The 4,810-nt window shown below is 35.8% G+C and overlaps 1 non-coding gene across 1 annotated transcript; it reads right to left on the bottom strand.

Moving 5' to 3' along the window:
• Nucleotides 1-614: 614 nt before the first annotated feature.
• On the bottom strand, nucleotides 615-688 carry TRNAN-GUU. Its single transcript has one exon. It is a non-coding gene; the product is annotated as a tRNA-Asn (tRNA).
• Nucleotides 689-4,810: the final 4,122 nt, after the last annotated feature.

Raw genomic sequence — 4,810 nt, 5'->3', positions numbered from 1 at the left:
ACCTACCCATTGACCTGGGCTTCAATTAGCATACACTCACGCTGTTGGTATATTATGGAGGGAAGGGAGTGCACATAGTATTGTGGTGTATACAATATCGTATCATAACATCATTGTGAACATAAATGTCGTAAGGTATGTGTTCGTACTAATCATGACGGGGGGGGGGTATTTCGGTACATGTGGACATATAATATGCATGTGATCCCAATAGTTTAAAATAATGGCATAATATGAATAAAGTAGTGACTTTCATATGATGTCACGTTTCTCAATGGCATAACGTGTCAATATGATATTCCATAACATCATATATCTCATCGTTACAACAAGTCATAACATAATAAGCAAATATAACAATCAAAAGGTATGACACTTGCAACCATCACTAGCATGCGCTCACACTTCAAACAATTCATATACCAAATAGTAGTGAAGCCACTTACATGAGTAGCTTAACCGGATTTGCTAAATTATACTTCGAGTGCTAAGTTTTACTATTATTTTCTCGTATGTTTTTCCTTGGCGACATTGTTCATAAATTATAGTGTCGGCTTCAGTTCATTTAGAGTACGTAAAAATTTCCACAATCGTAATGAATGACTCATTCCCATAGCTAGAAGGAGGGTTTGAACCTTCGACCTTGTGGTTAACAGCCACACGCTCTAACCAACTGAGCTATTCCAGCTAATTATTTATAACATCTCAAGCCCACCACACCCTTATAAGGAATGTTTCATCCCCTCTCCAACCAATGTTGGATCTCATAATCCACCCTCCTTGGGGGCCTAGCATCCTCGCTGGCACACCACTTGATGACCAACTCTGATAGCTTTCGTAATAGCCCAAACCCACCGCTAGCAAATATTGTCCACTTTTGCCCATTACGTATCGTCATCACCTCTCAATTCTAAAACAAGTCTACTAGGGAGAGGTTTCCACACTCTTCTAAGAAATGCTTCGTTCCCATTTCCAACCGCTAAAATATATTGTCTATTTTTGCCCATAACAAATTGTCGTCAAAATCACAGTTTTAAAACACGCTACTAGACAGATGTTTACGAACACTTATAAGTTATTCTTCATTCTCCTCTCAAACCAATGCGGGATAAGAGGGCGTGGGTTCAAATCCCACTTCTGACAACTCAAATAAAGGTAAAATTAAAATACAATAGCATATCATTATTGAAATCAATTGAACTTCCTGTAGATTTAAAATTGTCACGACATGATTTTCCAAGCATCTAATAAAGTCAGTGTTCTTCAAGTTTACCCTTACGCCCGAATCTCAAGGACACTGTGATTTTCTTTGCCGCCTGGGTGTTTAGCAAATCACGAGTTGTCAGCCTCCATCAATATCTCCTTAATTCCCCATTTTCTCTCTCCTATTTTTTGTTTTTATGTAAATGTGAGTTATTGTGGGGTTCTAAAAAAAATACCAAAAAAAGAACACATAAGTAAGGTTGAGTTTCCATCCAACCCTTTGATGTCAAATTGGAGTTAATAAAGTGTAATGCCCTTAATTTTCTTTAACCTACTTAGTGATGTCACCCATGCATACATAATTCATTACGCAGAAGCTTGTCATAAAAAACCTTGGAAACAAAACAAAGTCTTTCGTAAACATTCATCATCAATCCAAAACAACCTATCTCCAAAAATAAACTCCTAAAAATATCCCATCTCCAACTTCCATGGTGTCCTCAGCTCCACCGTCAACCCTACATTGGAGCCTTGCCTTTACCTGAAAATGTAGGTAGCACGTGGCTTGAGTATTTTATGAAATACTCAGTAAGTCACCCCACTATTGGGGTCAGGAATGCAAACACATGCAACATATGAGCGGGACCTAACTTTTCATAAATTTTTCATAGCCTTGGGCGCTTTTCTATTCCGGGTAGGGTTGGATGTGTGGTACTCCTTCACACATGGCCCATGTACGCGTACATGGACCCACCAGGCGAGCTCATATACATACCCCCTAGGCCTCGCATGGTCGGGCACAACGTGTTGCACGTCGACAAACACCACAGAACAGAGAAGGGCCCGCATGATATCATGGCGAACATAAATATCGTAATTCATTCTTTCGTATCATAAAGGGGAAGAATCCCGATGCACGTGACATACATATATGCATGAGGTCCCTTAACATATCTAACATGGCATTACATAAGCAGTTCTAACATCGCATTTACGTTTCTTACATCACATGGCATCTCACATGACCTACATTACATGAAAGTACACTCCAGTTGCATAAACATCTCATGACATGACTTGATAATTCTATGTGTATCTATGACATCGATCAACATATTCATTACATATAATACTAACATCTCATTCATAACTTCACATAACATAAACAGTCAACAATCAACATAATTCATACATCACATAACATACACAATCTACCGTCAACATAATCTATACATCACATAATCATATCACATAAATATGGTTCATGCAGGGGCCACAGGGCACACACCATCATACAACACGTAGTAAGCTAACTCCAACAGTAAGATCACTTACCTCGACGGTCTTGGTTGAAGTCACTCACAACGAGCTAATCACAGCGGTTAAATACGTCCTATGATAACCACATAAAAACTTAGGAACCTTTCATAACATACCCTAGCTAAACCTCATGCTATTTATCAAAGTAAACCCCCGACCTAATCTGTCTTTAACGTTTAGGAACCATACTGACCTCGGATGGTAAAACTAAGGACAGAAACAGCTTCGGAAGGGCCAAAAAACCTTGGAATCGATATACTATAGTGATCGTTAAGCCTAGTTGCCGAGTTGGCCTACTAAGCCACCAAGTCGAGCTGCGGGAATTTACGGAACTGAGCTGATTTCGTACATGTGCGAGACGACCCGCACTGTTTACGCGTGTGAAGCTTTCGGAGCTGCTGGGTGTGCGTTTGCGGCTCGACCCTATTCCAAAAACCTTGCCTTCCTTACCCGATTCTTCCTGCAAAGAGCAACCCCAAGGTTGCGGAGGAAAGTTTGGAGAGAAAACCGTTTTCAAGGGAGGTAAAAGGTTGGGCATAGGAATATAAAAATAATCTTAAGACAATTGCATTCTAGGGTTTTAAATAAGGTAACTCAGAGATATAGGAATGTTTCTATTAGGTAATAAAAGTCCAGCACGAATCCTTTCGGGGAGATTACATTTAATTATTTATTTTATTTTTAGGTAATAACTTTCTTGTTGAAAATTGCACCTTTTCCGGCTATAATAAATGCATAACATAATATCTTGTCATATATAGAAATAAAAATAACAATCAACCAGATGAGGCAAAAATGGAAAATCTGAAACGTTACAGAAAGAGTACTCCAAAACTGCTTATAATCAACCCATTATTATTGTTACAATTTATTCTACTGAATTTAGCATTATATGTTTGAATAAGTCTCATTTTCAGGAGGAGGAGGATGATATAAATCTCTATTCGAAAACAAATCGCAACACAATTGAAGAAAAGAAGATCATGCAAATTCTCAAGTCTTTTGTTGTTTGTGTTTTCGTTTTGGCCTTCGCCTACAAACTCAAACAATATAATTGTTGTAAATCTATTTGCTTTTTTTACGTAGTTTATATTTATTGTATCAAGAATACCAGTAAAAATCCATATGATAGAGAGTACAAATAAATTGGGTAAGAAATTAAGTATTATTTCAAAATTGTGAAACTAAAAATGGAAAAATTCAATAAAATTTTTGGTTTTTCGTTTGAAAGATATTTCTATAAGAAAGTTTTAATTGATGGATCAATTGGAGAATTGAAAATATAAGGGCTCATTTTGTAAAGTGGGAAGTGGTGATTTGGAACAATCCTTCAAATCCACCTCTTCAGCCTCATTGCAAATCTAAAGACGAAGATTTAGGCTAGTAGATAATATATTTATATCTACATATGGTGGAATTCACGTTTTTATTTTTAAGTTTTGAAATTTAAAAAACAAAAAATTAAACTATTTAATTTTTACATAATATTTATTAGGTTTTTAATGGTTTTATTTTCATATTTTAATGTTTTTATATTCGTATACTTCTTAAAATTTATATGTATATATTTATCTTAGTTTGGGTGTATCTAACCTAAAATTTTGGATTGGCTATGGACTTAGGCGTGCATATCGTCAATCCAAGAACCCAATTCAATTGGGACTTTAAGGATAATTTTTTTTTTCAAACGACATTGTTTTGGTGTGACTTTGAGAGAAAATTAGGGCATGCTTCATTCGAGGTTTTCTAGTAAGAAAAGGGAACATGGCTTTCTGATCGATGGGGTAATGAAAGATGCATATGGTTGGCAGATAGTAATTAATAATCCTCTAAACAAATTTGAGTTCTTGCACGCATGGAAAAATGGTTGTTCTCAACCTTATTAAATAATGATCTAAGTTAGTGGATGAAAATGTCGCATCTTTATTAGTTTTGTGGAACAAACCTTTGTGAGATCAACCAAGAAGTATTTTTCTTCAATCTGGCATGGACAATTGGATTCACGAGAATTCTCACAACTCGTCATGATTTTCATTCCTTCCACCGGGACTTTTGTTTTTATTTTTAACTATTACATAAAAAGTTTGATACACCATAAAATATATCTAATTTATTATATCATTAAAGTTTATCAATTGATGTACTTAAAGTGCATTTTAAATGAGTACGAGAATTAAAAAAATTTAGATTATATATCGAGTACAATCGATTACTTATTTTCTAACGACTCTAATTTTCCATTAAAAAATAAGGTCCCAACGACATGCATGTCATGATTACCAAGTGC

The sequence above is a fragment of the Cucurbita moschata genome, unplaced genomic scaffold (assembly GCF_002738365.1).
Source record: "Cucurbita moschata cultivar Rifu unplaced genomic scaffold, Cmos_1.0 Cmo_Scf00114, whole genome shotgun sequence".
NCBI classification, from domain to species: domain Eukaryota; kingdom Viridiplantae; phylum Streptophyta; class Magnoliopsida; order Cucurbitales; family Cucurbitaceae; genus Cucurbita; species Cucurbita moschata.
The sequence above is the reverse complement of the archived record's forward strand: the minus strand, read 5'-3'. Positions and strand labels throughout refer to the sequence as shown.